Source organism: Lepisma saccharinum, chromosome 30, assembly GCF_977018435.1.
Source record: "Lepisma saccharinum chromosome 30, izLepSacc3.1, whole genome shotgun sequence".
In the NCBI taxonomy this organism is placed as follows: domain Eukaryota; kingdom Metazoa; phylum Arthropoda; class Insecta; order Zygentoma; family Lepismatidae; genus Lepisma; species Lepisma saccharinum.
In genome coordinates, this window is record NC_139258.1 from 14391096 (window position 1) to 14407000 (window position 15905).

The window sequence follows — 15905 nt, forward strand, 5'->3', positions numbered from 1 at the left end:
TTTTACTTTCTGGCAAGCATGAAACATTTTCTCTTCCTACGCGACACAGCAACCGAAAACCTTCACTGAAAGAACCTTTCTTGTGCTTTTATTATGGTACATTGCAAGCATGAGCTTTTTACTTGTGTTGTATCATATCACAATTACCTACAAAAGAAAATGTGTCTTGTGTTATGAACAACTGTGGCAAATCGTTCTCCTTTGATTTCATGCCGCTTCTCTTTGCCTTTGTCACACCGCAACGTTCGTCTTTTTCGCAACTCTATACCGACTGCAGCAAGCATAATTGTTTTTGTATACGAAACTCACCCTTTGATATTTAACGATATGGAATTTATTCTTCTGCGACATTGTTGAACGTATGTATTTCTTGGAAATTACGTACAACTTGGTTTCGTTAACACATTTTTAAATTATATTTTGCGGAACCTACAAAAATTTACCTCTGAAACAGAATTTGAGAGAAGTGAGTTACTGTATTACGGAGAAGAATTTATCAAGGACAAATCAATTGTGTGTGAATTGATTGATTGATTGATTGAGTTGGTGTTCTAAAGTCCACTTTATGCACACTATGGCTAATCTGGGATGGACCTACAGTTGGAAGTGGGATCCTGTGTACCAATTACTTTCTTTCTTCTTTCCGACATTGCAGTACAATTTCTTCAAACAACTCTTACAAACACACACACGAACGCCCGCTTACGCACAAAAGTATTCAATACAGAAATCGGACTGAATATTAAGAAAAACTCACTTCACTCAGCTAAAAGCTCTCGGCATATTAACGTTATTCCTTCAAATATGAACAGAGTCGGAATGAGAACAATGGAATTGTCCCGTTGTTGACTGTTTAACCAGATGTTTAATCCTACACGTGTTTCTATGGCTCGCGAAAATTCTGAAGGAGGTCAATCCGGCAATAGTGCATCGCTACCAGAGTGGGTGGTTCCATGCCGGTTGCTAGCGCGTCCCGACTTTAGTTAGTGCATAAAGAACTGATAATTGCAAGTAATACTTTTAAATGTCATCGTAGGATTGGTTAACTTAAAAGTGAAGCGGTGTTTTTTTAAGGGGCAGCACTATTTGGCTTGCCTTCTCCCCCTTGCACCCCCTCCCAGATGTCCATATGTGCCACCCAATTTATACCTCGAGATCTATATAGTGCAATTCTAATAAGTAAGTCAGTGGCAATTTCTCAAGATTATTACATGAAATATTTATGTTATGAGGGTGGATCAAATGAAAACAGTGGATGTGTTGGGTTACATTTATGTATATGTGTGGTGACAACAATGTGAAAAGGTAGAGCAGGAGGTAAGGAAGGAAACGCCACTGCGGCCACGGTGGCTCAGTCGGTAACACATCTGACTACCATGCTAAAGGTCCCGGGTTCGATCCCCGGCTGGTTCAAATCCGGGAACATTTCTAATGGAAGCAGCCTCGGCACCCACCCAGTGTCGAATGACATGTGTACCTGGGGGAAATCGTGGGGGGTAAAGGTGGTCAGGGGCGTGATGCTGATCACATCACCCCCACTCACAACAGGATCAAGAAAGTGTGGGGCGTTACCCCCTATACGCCTTCATGGCATGGTGCACTTTACCTTTTTACCTTTTTTTTACCCCTACTGCATAATGTACTTGCTCAAGATAGTCGTGCGTGAGCATGTGATATGCGTAGGCGGTTGGGCAGCAGTATGGTCCAAGCAGCAATCAAAGCCAAAGGGCCTGGCCTGTTGTCTTCTGGAGTGGTTTTGCTGCATGACAGTGCCCGGCCACATACGTCAAATGTTACAAAGAACACATTGGCGACGTTTCAGTGGACAGTGTTGGAACACCCACCGTATGCCCTGATCTATCGCCATGCGACTACCATATCTTTGGTTCGTTTAAAAAGGCATTAAAAGGTCGGACAATGGACAGTGAAGTCGAGGACAATGTTTGCAACTGGTTCCGATCTCGGTGAAAGGAGTTCTACGAGCAGAGTATTCACTGCTTGGTGAAACTGAGACAAGTGCGTGTGTAACTTTGGAGGTTACGTTTGAAATAAACCTTGTTGATTTCATTCTCTGGCTACTGTTCCATTTTCATTTGATCCACCCTAATAAAAATGTACTTTCTCAACTGCAATATATGTTTTTGAAAACTGTAATTTGTTTTTGGGTCAGAATTCGTTTAAATACCAGAGTATTTGTGATTTCACTATTTGTGGATTCATTTTCACTCACTTTTCTTAAAGAGTAGTCGTTAGGAACAGCATTCTACAAATTCTGCATCTGATTAACATCTGCTATACCTGTGATCTTCCATTGTTCAGTATTAAGTTTCTCTCTGTTAATGAAGTATGCATTTCGTACTATGACTTTCAAAAAGGAGTCTGCTTTGTTTCTGAACTGTATGTTATACAGATAAATGCATTTATGTATGTATTTTACATAATTTTTCTGACAGTTTTGGTTAATCACTAAGGATGAATGACGATGCAATGAAAATGATGAAAGGGAAACATATGCCAAAACCAGGATTCAACACCTGGGACCACTGGTGTTGTAGCATGCTATGATAGTCAGTCACTCCATCACAGAGGTGTTCTGGAACTTGTCCAGCCCATAATCTTTAGGTACTGGGAAAAAGCCTGTGCGGGAAGGTACAGGTAGCTGAAGCACAATGCTAATGACACCACTTGCACTATGGCTGAGATCAAGAATATGTGTGGCAGTACCTCCACACCCTATATATGCTTTCATGGCATGGTGTAAAACACTGGTACTAGCTTTGCCTTTTTTTTTACCACTAAACATTACTGTTTATCTTTCATTTCAAGTTCAAAGGAAGCAGCGTCTCATCTTTTTACTGCCATATGCTTCTGATACTTGTAGCTGGTTGTGGCTTCCCAAGTTACATATTTGCCAGATCAGAAGCCGTGAGTGTTAAATTGTTGACTTTTGATCTCACCATTGAAGTTGCCCAGGTTTGAATTCCTGCCTGGGCATGAGTGTTCTTGTGAATTTCCCTTCATCACATCATCACTCGTCTTCAGTGTCGTGATTAACCAAAAGTGTCAGAAACGAAATGCGAAGTAAGCATTGTCAGAAAAAATTCCTACTAAGATGAATCTACCTGGAAATCCTGTGTGGCAGTTAAACACCCTACCAACTAAATCACAGGATCTCGCAGCACCAGTGTTGAGGAGGAAAAAATCCAGAAATTCTGCCATCAAAATATAACAAATTCTAAATATGTAACACAAGATAAATTTGAAAATTCGTTACAAAGCTTTTTGCAAATATGAATCAAACAACGAAGCAAGATATAATAAAAAGTCAAGAACTTGTATGTAATAATCTTATTCACATTATAATTCGTATAATAGGACATTTTAAATTGACATGCCACACATGTGAGGAGACACTTGAAGACTCCTTATTCAAAGCGTTGCACATATCTTGATAACATGGCTTGTGATATCTGTTTCCAAGATTAGTTAATATTTGAGTGCCTAAGGGATTTTAAATAATAATTGTGAAAAGTGTAAATACTCAAAACTAGTCACACAGCAAGTGACAGTGTATATATAGCAACAAAAAATTAGGTTGTTTTGGCTAGATATGTACAGTTGTTAAATAGCATTGTGTAGAAGGTGACGGAGTTAGAAAAGAACAATAGCAATGTGATGTTTACATTTGTTTTATACATTTTTATGTGACAATATGGTCAGATAATGATGTTAATGACTATGAAACAAATTACATAGTGTACGTGGTACATAAGACATTTGGTGATTTGAAAAAAATGCTTATATGTATTTTAAATGTGGTAGTTGTTATAGTTGGACAAGATCTGTGAAAATGAATACTATAATTTCCTGTCAAGTATTGTGTTAGATAGGTTTTGTTCTTAATGTTATTGGCTTACTAATTGTCTTTCGTTAGCAGTATTAATTTCTGTCAATTTTCTCCACATATATTGAGCTGATTGTGGGACAAAAGCCTCGAAAGTTAAGGTGGGAGAAGGAAATCTATATTCCATTTCCGTTTCACAAATTTTGATGAGTACAAAACAGGGATATATCTAGAGTTGGTCCAAAACATTCCATCTTAGTATAATTTGAAGAAGTATTTTGTTAGAAAGTAAAATGATATGAACAATTTTTGTATGTGAATAATAACACTGCTAAAAGTAATAGCAACAATAGTTATTAAAAATGAAAGTCCCTTGTGGTATTGCTCAGCAAGTCTCATATCTCTACGCACAATTTTGGCTAAAGTCTCAATTATTTCAGAACAATAATGATGGTGAAAGAGCATTATATTCTGTGACTATGCATTGAAAATTTTATATAAAATTATTTCAAGAAGCACATTAGGATGAATACAAAAGTTTCTATGGCGAACTTTTACGAGAAATGAATTATTCATGAATGAATTTCTATTGATTCAGCAGGTAAGAAGAGACAGCTGGTGTTCTACTGTTGATATTCTAAATTTATCATTAAAATATCTGTTGATGTATAACTTACTAATCATTTATATACACATATTAGTATTAAAATTTAGTTACGAGAAACATTTCAGAGATCTTTGTCTGAAAATAGAATGGATCTACCTCAAATAGCAGTTCAACAATAATTTTCAGTTGCAAAAATTTTGTTGTGCAACACATTTTCAGGGCACTGCAAGTGTGTTTTGTCTTTGAAAATCATGTGTGTTCAGCAAATTTAGAATTAGTTTGGCGTGCACTTTGCTGTCATAAAATCCCACAAAGGCTTTTCTGTTCATGCATTGTAATGTGTAAACTAAGAACAAATACAACTCATTATGAACACATTTCTATTTCAAAACATGCAGACGAATGTTAATTGCATGTGGGCAATAAATGCAGTGAAAACATGTATTTACAAGATTAGGGAACATGTGCACTTAAGCACATGAATAGAAGAAGCCATAAAAAAGGAAATTAGAATAAATATTTGGTAAAGGCAAGTAGGAGATCATAGCCTAATAGCTAGTGTTTTGTCCACACCACAATTTCATCAATAGATACTGATGATTTACAAAGTAAGTTTTATTTTTTTATATAATTTAGCACTAAAAATATAGTTTCTGTTGAGTTTAATAACTTATGAATATTTCAATATTTTGGGGACCTAGTCAGGACTGTTTGTGTTTTCACTTGAGATGCAACAATATGCCGTTGTTTATTATTGAACCTAATGGTAACAATGAAAGTGTGCAGTATGAAGCAATGTTTTGTTTACAAAAGTGTACTTCAACTGCATTTACTGTATTGTGCACAATGGATTTATATGATTGGTGTATGTTATAGTTAGCTTTTTATTTCATCACATATGAAGGACAATACAGTCAGTCCCCTCTGTAATTTGAAAGACCAATTTATCCAAAAGAACCCCCCCTCCCCCACTCCATCCTAGCCTTTTAGGAATAAAGTTTTAAATAAGTGCACAACAATGATTCTCACACCAACTACATTCAAAACTTGTTTATCCAAAAATCCAGTTTATCTGAAATGATTTTTAGACGAAAATATTTTTCCATTGCTAACACTAATTTAATAGCACAAGAGATTTCATAACATATTCTGTAACTCTTTCAATAACATTACTTTATACTAGGGATGAGCCGATATGAAATTTTGGCCGATACCGATAAAGTACCGATATCGATAACTGATATTCTACCGATCCGATATAAAATTAGAAATGGTCCTTGATGAACATGAAATGTTAATTGATCTACTTAATAAATGTGTGTTTCGAGGTGACCACAGTGCAAAAGAAGTTGAATATTTAGACATTTACTTTTTTAGAAAGAAGGGCATGGAGATTATCCATAAAAATTACAACAAAATGGCAGAATTTTACACTAAAATATAAGATATTTATCAATATATCGGATCAGTAAAATAATCGGTAATTTTACCGATACACCGATATGCCTATATCGGCCGATACCGAGAGTACCGATTAATCGGTCCCATCCCTACTTTATACTTTCTTGAGTCATATTGACTATTTTTTTTAAAAAAAATACAGGACATGTTTAATGCAATATATTCCGGATTATCTGAAACTGCAGTGCCATCAAATTTGGATAAATGAGTTTCAGTGGCTTGTCCAAAGGGATGGTTGGTGGGGGTCATAACCCTTCCCCCCTTTTGGCCCAGTATTCCTAAAAAAATAACATCAGAGGCAGGAAAAGACTGCAAAATGAGGACTGGCTACAAGAAGAATTTGTGTCCCCCCTGCTTTTTTGAAAATCCTGGACACACGACTGATGCAATTTGTTTGTAGGATTAAAAAATGCAGAACCACCTGTTCCACCATTGCACCACATAAAAAAAATCACATTGTATGATTAACTGCAATGGAAGAAAAAGAAAATACAATTCAGTCTGTTCAGAACCATATTTTTGAAAATGATGGCTGGACTTTTACAAACCTACCTTGCTCACACATAGCAGATTCAGATCATAGAGGTGCGACTCGACTTCAAATGCAGAAATTATTTTGTGCTTGTACAGTGTTGATAATATAATTTGCATTTGTTGATCAGCACCTTGTTATGTAGCAGTCAAGCGATTGTTTTGTGTAATGTACATACAAATGTGTATTGTAGATAATGCTAGAGTAATGTGTTACATGTTTATTCCACACAGAGTAAGATAAAATAAATCTCTGACTCTGAAATAGGTGTTTCATTCAATAAACTTATCCTGTGAATCATATTGGTGTAAACTCTCCCATATTTCCCGGGATCTCCTGTATTAGAGCCAAGATGGATTGGAATAATGTACATAAGGCTTTGTAGATATCAGAATCACTTTCGTTGAAAGTACATTCATCTCGTGCCATCTGCATACGTAATCATTTAATGGTGTTTATTAGTCTCTAAAAAAAGGAAGAAAACAAAAAAATATACGTACAAAGGCTGTCGCATAGAAGGTGAGACAGATTTTTTCCTAGCTTGGCAACACTGCCTATGGTTTCTACAATAGTCGCGTCATGTAGGATCATGGCCGTATTTAGAGGGGGGGTTTCTAGGGTTCAACCCCTCCCCCGAAACTTCTGACATGTTGGATTAATGGAAGTTCAGAAACCAAAATTGTAACAAATTTTCAATTTTTTTTTTCGAAGCATCACAAAAATACATGGAGACAATGTTGAAACGATCGAGCTAGAATTTTAATACATTTGGAATTCTGAAAGTTGAGTAAAACAGGATTTATTCTCAGAATCGTAGCCCACCCGCGACCCCTCCATTATCACTTCTGTTGTCATATTTCCAGTGTTGCTCCTGTGTCACAAGGAATATAGACTGAAGATTCCGTTATGATTGTCCCAAAATTCCCTTTCCAGCTTTTAAATTCCCTGTCCGATAAAGTCGAAAATCCCCCTTGATAGGAGTTCAAACCTAGGATCCCCAGTTTTGTAGCGCATTACGTTCGCGATTGAGGTTACAATCCATCACCAGGCTAAGTTTTTAAAAATAATAACTGGTTCCACACTTTTCAAAATTCCAAAAATTTAATTTTTTAGTCAAGCAACAAAAGCTTTATGACTAAAATTTCCATCTAACTTTTAAAGCTTTTCTCTTGAAGGTATCTAAAGATTAATGACGAAGTATAATAATTGTGCATTTCAGTACACACTGTATGAAACGATAAAAAAAAAAAAAAAAAAAAAATTGTGCTGGATATTCACTCATCTGTTGGATTGAGTAAGCCCCCTCAAGGATATAACAATAATATAATAATTATTATTAGTAGTATTATTATTATGGAATAAAATTGTTTTATTATTATGAAATTTTAATTATTATTGTGCAATTATTGTTATTATTTCTATTATTCAAATTTCTGGCGACGCTCATGGGAACAGTTATGAATGAACCCCCCCCCCCCGAATTTTTTTCCTGCCTACGGCCATGTGTAGGATGACTCATTCTGTTTCCGTAGCAAGTTGTCACATGTTGCGAAACCACATTAGTGAGCAGCTGTGTTGATTTACGTGGAACGTGTTTCGTTTAGCCCTCCAGGTTTTTGTGTATAATGATGAGTATTCAAGATGAACAGCGACATGCCATAAAATTTTGTTGGCGTTTAGGGAAAAGTGCTGCGGAAACATATGCAATGTTTCAACAGGCATATGCCGATGAAGACAGACTGAGTAGAGCCACAGTATTACCAAGGAGTCATTGAGACTCTGCGCCAGCACGTAGCAAAAAAGAGGCTGGATTTGAAGAACTCCTTCATATTGCACCACAATAACTCATGCCCGCATACCGTGCGGGCTTTTCAGGATTACGCGACGAAGAGAAAAATAGAAATTTTCCTGCATCCAGCATACAGCCTGGACCTTGCACTTTTGGCTATTTCCACTTTTAAAGACCGCTTTACATGGTCGACATTTCATGATGAACAAAGAAGTGATCACCGCAGCACAAGTTTTCATCAGTTTGCTACCTGACGACGGATTTTCAAAGACATTCACAAAGTGGGAGGAGCGTATGGACGCTTGCTTAGCTGTCAATGGTGCCTATTTTGAAAAAGATGTACGTCTACTCGATATGGCTGATTCTGAATAAAAATTTTGTGGTTTGTAATATTTTTGTTTCATTTTAATGATTCGTGGAGGGGTCCATGTACATGCTTGTCTTTTAACTGCTACGCAATCACGACTTTTTGACCTATTGTGCTCATTTTCATCTCAATCGGCAGCTAATGAACCAAATTTTCACCCTAGTACATTTGCTAGCCAATGGAGGTAGCTGTTTTCTTATACAGCAATTAGTCTCACCTTCTCTGCTACAGCCTTTGTATATACTGATGGGGTAAAACTCACACAAAGGAAATGTAAATTGTAAACACACTAAATTTCTCGCGATTTAAAATTCAATAATTTGTGTAGACAAAAATAGCACACCTTTTGTGTAGAGAAAATACAAAATACTAACTATATTGAGGTGTAAATAGTGTCATTATCATTAAACTCTAAATAAACATGCCAGCTGATATTTTGCAAATTATCATTTAAAAAACTGACAAATTTCATACAAAGAATAAAAAAATATTTTAAGTTACAATTATAGAGTATATCCAGAATGTTCTTTTTTTTAAAATTTTTACTCAAAGAAAAGTTACTGAAATTATTATAGTTTCATTAAAACACTCGACAAACATTTCCATACTAGGTTCACACACAGTATCAGAAACAGAAAATGTATATTCACAAATATTTTTGATTTGCTTTAATCAAACTGATCAAATATTTTACAGGGCCGTTTACTAGAAAAAGCCTATCTATATGTTAAGTGCCAAACACCATTGAAGCAATTTTAAGCATGTTTTTTTTTAAATAAAGGAAACAATTGCAGTGAAGAAAAATGCGAATTAAATAAAAAATAATCAAAATATTTTTTATTGGCTCAGTCGGTAACGTGTCTGACTACCATGCTAAAGGTACCGGGTTCGATCCCCGGCCGGTTCAAATCCGGGAACTTTTCTATCGTTGGAAGCGGCACTGGTGCCCACCCAACGTCGAATGACATGGGTACCTGGAGGAAACCCTGGGGGGTAAAGGCAGTCAGGGGGGTGATGCTGATCACATCACCCCCACTCACGACAGGATCAAGAAAGTGTGGGGCGTTACCCCCACACCACCTATACGCCTGCATGGCATGGTGCTAAGCACAGGGGAGCACTTTACCTTTTTTTTTACACCCTGATTAGAGCTAATGTTTGTTTGGATTTTCTCGGCTCCCATATTGACATTCTATTTCTCCCGTATAATTCATTCACAATCTAGATTAAAATTTATTCTGAGTTTGGCAAGCCATACAAAACTTCAAGACTGCAAGATCTTGCACCTCCTTTTTGGCTGAACCTTTGGCAGGAGGAAGTGACGTCATATCTTGCAGTAATTGATTGATGCTTAGTTCTGCAGCAACAGTGGACAAATACACATGGGTTAGGACCAAGAAACATGCATATTTGTAAATTTTTATTCTCTATTGTAATGTGTATATTATATAAAATGAAAGTTAATTATTTTGTTTAATGTTATCCATTCCATAAACATTTGAAGACCCAGGGGGAAAAACGATGAATGTCGATTTTTCGCCCATTTTGAGATCGCAGCGCCATCTCATAGCTCTGAATCTGTACTATAAGAATGAGAATGGCCTTGGTTGGGAAACGGTGAGAAGTGCCTGAAAAACGCATTATTATTTTTGGATATATATTCACGTATATATGAATAGAAATACTTGTTTTTCATTTCCTGGCAAATCGTCTCGAATGAACATTCATCGTTTTTCCCCCTGGCCCTTCATTTGCTGGAGTGGCACCGTGCTGCTAAAAATGGGCATAATTTGTCGTGACTGAATCTGCTGTAAATTCAATGCTGAAAGTTGGAAATCTCCGTAAACTCATGGCCGAAAGTTGGTCACCCTAGTGTAAACACATGCAGTGTGTGCCTGGATAAGATTCAAAGACATGGCATGAAACTGTATGGAGTCTGTGACAAAAATGCTGGTCAACATAGCATTATCGCTGGTCTGGAAAAGTAAGCAAGCAAGTCTGTAAGTAAGGGAAATTTAAAGTTCCCACTGCACATTGCAACATGCCATAGAAGCCATGGGGTTTGACTTTTTGAAGAGGACTGGAGTCGAACTTGGGGCTTAAATTTTGTGGGCAGAATATATATTTTTGTCCCATAAAAATAGGATCCAGGGCTATTATGCTAACTGTTACATTTAACAAAAATTACTCATTGGGTCCCAGTAGGTTAACAACAAAAAGTACCATTAACGTCTAAATTTTAATAAACCTGAAAATTTTGCCCCCTCCCCTCTGGTGAGGCATATGGGCATGTACGTCCGCAGGATTTTTTCCAGGGAGGGGCAAGGAAGGTATTTTCTTCCTAGGGGGGCAACAAGGCACATTTTCCCCAAAAATAGTGTTGTTCCCTAAAAAAACATTGCTTAAATTTGAATTTATGGTGTTCATGCAATAATTAACACACATTGTTGTGGCTAAAATGAAATTATATGTGTGAAATTCATAATTTTTTGTTGTCTCATTTTCCAGGGGGGGCCACGGCCCCCCTTGCCCCCCCTTCCGGACGCCCATTCATATGGGGTGTATGGAGGTAAGATCCCACAAATTTGAGCCATAATGTGGAGCTGATTTGCTTAACACTACGCCCCAGTTTATTTTATCCTCCTCAAGATTGTCCCCATGTACCCATTTATAAGTGGACAACCAGGGATAAATTGGATAAATTATGATGAAAATTAAAAACTAACAAATATTCATGGATTACGAGAAATCTAACCGAGGACCACGGCTGGTCCTGTAGTGAATGATGCTGCTATGCTAGCAAGAGAACTTCGGAGGGTTTCTGTATGCAGTACCATACATTGTTTACATAAGGATCATGGACGTCCGCAGGATTTTTTCCAGGGAGGGGCAAGGAAAGTACTTTTCCTCCAGCGAGGCAAACAAGTCACATTTCCCCCCAAGAGTAGGGTGACCAGACACACACATTCAAAAAAGAGGACAGAGCATGGCGAAAAAGAAGAACAAAGTCATAAAAAAGAGGACACCGCAAAAAATGGCAACTCATTTTGCCATTATTCTCAATTTAATCAATGTCGAAAATGAACTACCAACACTTTGCTCACAGATAATTCTGATGATTTTTCAATAATTTCCTCTTACCTTTAAGCAAAGAAAGCAATCTCGTAATCTATTCTTTAACACATGACAATCATAACTAAGAAAATCTATGGTTTGAAATACAGTGTTATTCTTTTTCCAATTCTTGGATATTAGAATGCAATATCTCCATAAGTGAATGCAAATGTAACAAGTACGGTTCGCTTTAACTTATTTCCAAAAACCGAATTTAAATTTTAGGTAGTCCAGAGTGGGTCAAGAGATATGATTTTAATGCCAGGAACATTTCTAGAACTCTTTCAACGGGAAAGTGACAGCCACCTTACACTTTATCTCATATTCATTTCTTCCTTCCTTTAAAAGCTGAAAATTTTCTTGCAAGATCATTGATGAATTTACACTTTCACTTAGTTATTTCATAAAAGTAAATATGACTTAATAATCAAAATTCTCACTACGCGTTTCTGTATCGTGTATGTATGACTCGAAAATGGACTGTCCGCCCTCTGTAGCGGAGTGGTTAGCACACCGTGTCACCTTTCGAATCTCAGCCTGGGCATGAGTGTTCTTCATCAAAATCGCTCATCCTCATCTTCATGATTAGCCAAACGTTTCAGAAAAGCGAATTAAAATAAATCATATCAATCAATCGAAAAGGAACTGCTCAGATTACAAGCAACAAGTTAGAATAATACGTACAAATGACTAGGGGTGTGTGGAACAGAACTTTTTTTTGTCGGGACAGGAAAATTTTTAAAATCCAGAAAAAAATCGCAATTTCCCGACCAAGCCGGGAAATTTTCAGCATGGGAAATGTTAAAACTTTCTCGATGCTGTGGAAATCACTAATTTTCCCTTACTTTTTAATTTTTTTTCTAAAATTTCTGAAATAAAAGCTAAAAATTCCAGAGAAGTTGTGACGGTCCTGTGAATACGCACAATATAATTATATGTTTATTGAAATTATTAATTTCATATTATAAAAATCACTTTATATTAACGTTTAAAAAAACATGTATAATTATTACTTTGTACAACGTTAATTATGTTTTATGTTATTCATTGCACTATACGCTGTATAAACGAGATATTTGGAATTCTAACGTTGCTATAGCAACGAGAATCAATAGTCATTAGGTGGTATAGTGTGTCTGACAAAAATGGAAATATAGGTAATAGTGAACTGCATATTGCTTAGTTATTTCACTAATATATAGACCTATAGAAGTTGTATCTTCACCTTCGCGTTTTATTTCAAATATTTATGAACTAAATGTGATCGTGCAAATGATTGACTTGTGAACGTCACAGTATAATTGGTGGTCCAGTATTGTGGAACGTTATCAGCACGATCTTGAGTGATGTGTTTTGCGTAAGTGTTAACTTACACCATTGTTCTCGTGAATCTAGTTTGTACATAAATTTATATTATGTACGCATTAAGTAATCCTTATAATCTGAGATCCAAAACAAGTCTTACAGCTAGATCTATCAATTGTGGTGATGAACCTGATGAATCACAAAATAAGAATGGTGCCATGAATATGGCGAAGTGCTGCAAAGATCCCGATAAGGAAAGGTTGGTAGCTTGTGAAAATTGTGGCCATTGGTATCATTTACAATGTTTGGGTTTGTCCGATAAGCATTGGGAATTATACCAGTTAAATGAAAATTATTTCTGTAGAGATTGTGATCCATCTTATGATCCGTTCAGTATTGAAGCTTTTGTGCAATGGAAAAGAAGTCAAGAAAATGTTCAAGAAATTGACATTCGTCCTTCTGTGTTGGCAGAGACGTCAACGGGGCAAAGTAATGTTCCTTTTCAAATGTTTGATCTGCTGGCAGAGTTAAGGAAAATGAGCGAGTCACAACAGATGGAATTTACAAAAATTAGGGAAACTCAAGAGTCTCAACAGCTTGAGTTTACAAAAATGAGGCAAACTCAAGAGTCTCAACAGCTTGAGTTTACAAAAATGAGGCAAACTCAAGAGTCTCATCAGCTTGAGTTTACAAAAATGAGGCAAACTCAAGAATCTCAACAGCTTGAGTTTACAAGAATGAGGCAAACTCAAGAATCTCAACAGCTTGAGTTTACAAAAATGAGGCAAACTCAAGAGTCTCATCAGCTTGAGTTTACAAAAATCAGGGAATCTCAACAGGAAATTCAAAATTCACAGCAACTACTCAAGCTTGACTTCCACGAATTGAGTACATCGTTACGAAAGGAATTAGCTGAAGTTGCAGAGTCCTGCAAATTAGCAACACGTTCATTACATCAGGAAATGGAAAGAGAAGTGCAAGGACTAACAGAGAAAATCGAGGAAGTAAACACTACTTGTACAGAGAATTCTGATAAACTTGCGGGCTTGAATGATCAGATTACAGAATGTCAGAACAATGTTTCAGGGTTGTCTCGACAAGTTCAAAGACTTGAAGTCGTTGTGAGCAAGGACGAAATAACGAAGCGCGTGGAAGCATGTGAGGAAAATATTACTAAGTTAACATCTAATATTTCGACTAATGTTGAATCAAGTAATCCTGTACAAGTTTACAGTTCTCATGTGAATAGTAACTGTCAACCTGGTATTCCTGCACAGAACCTAACCTCTCCTAAATCATCTGATTCTTCAGCGTGTGATGTTTCTGATGATGAACACAATCGCATTGCTTCACAAAGACACAAACGTTCTAGAAATAATCGAGTGAGAACTAGTAATACTAACAAGTTATGTCAATCAACCCGTACTTTATATTCTGATGGTTCTGGTCAGGAAAGAAAGAGGCAAGTAAACCAAAGGTCAGCAAATCCGCAGAATCATCGATGTGATTATCCTGACAATTGTATGCGTTCGCTTACTCAAGAACCTCGACGGTTGGTAAGATTGAATGAACTTACTGTTCTTCCTAAATATTCTGGAGATCCTGAAAAATCAAGCCCACGTAAGTTTATTAAAACTTTAACGTCCTACTTAGACTTACTGCAAGTTCCTGACATGCAAAGGCTTGAATGTATTACTAAAAATTAATTGTTTTCAAGGGCCTGCAGAAGGTTGGTATAATACTCATGTCGATTCGTTTACATCGTACAAACAGTTTGTTGACGAATTTCTGAATCACTACACGTCTTATTCGTTAACTCAGGCTCAATTATCTGAACTTAGAAGTCGTAAATATGATCCTAAATCGACGAGTAGTATGGAAGTTTTTGCTATTCGTACGCATTCAGCATATTATAATTTAGTTGATCGTCCGAATGATGCAGAAGTTATTGATATTTTAATCAATCAGTTGCCCACATCTATTGCACAAACAATATTAGCTGCTAGATTAGTTAAAATGGATGATGTAATTGCGTTACTAAAGAGGTTGGATTTAGTGAATTCAAGATCAAACAAGAGTTTTAATGTTCATGATAATGTACGTGAAAAAAATTTCCGACATGATGGGAATAATTCTAAAAGTTTTACCGACAATAATAGTGCAAGGGCAAAACTGCGAGTTCAGAGTGTTGCTAAAAGTTCATCGTTTGTGAACGATGATGAACCTAATGGAAATCAAGGTTCAAGACGTAACGTAAGACCTAATGATACTGTTCATTTTGTTTCTTCTAGCGATGAAAATAAAAGAAATAAGATTCCACGTACAGATGTTCCGTTTGTTGCTGAAAACCAACAATCAAACTCCAGCCAGAAGACGATGATATTTAATAGAAATAATAATTTTGGGAAACCTAACCTAACTAACAGACCATATAATCGTTACAGACGTCATGGTGCAGGAACTCAAAATTTCTGGCAAAATAGAAGTCCACAAAGCTCACGATACTTCAACAATAATGGTAGATTTATGAGCAACAGTTTCAATGCCAGAAACGAGCAAGAACAACAGCAATTTACACTGCGTCCTAACTCTCAGTTCTCTAACAATAATTTTCACTCATTCCAACCATGCAGTGTATGTGCCAATTGCGGATATTCGTCTCCTCAGATGTCAACGGGTAACAGTTGCAATGCAACTGCAGTGGCGAATACTCCATTAAATGAAAATGCTCCATCTTTCGATCCAAGAGAAACTTCTTGTAAACAGTTCATTTCTTCTGTCCCTGAAGCAACATTAAACGAACGTCGCGGGTGAACGTGGACCAGTTTGCTCGCACTAATATAATGGAGGGTCCGTCTAAATCATATCATAGTGATAATATAGGCA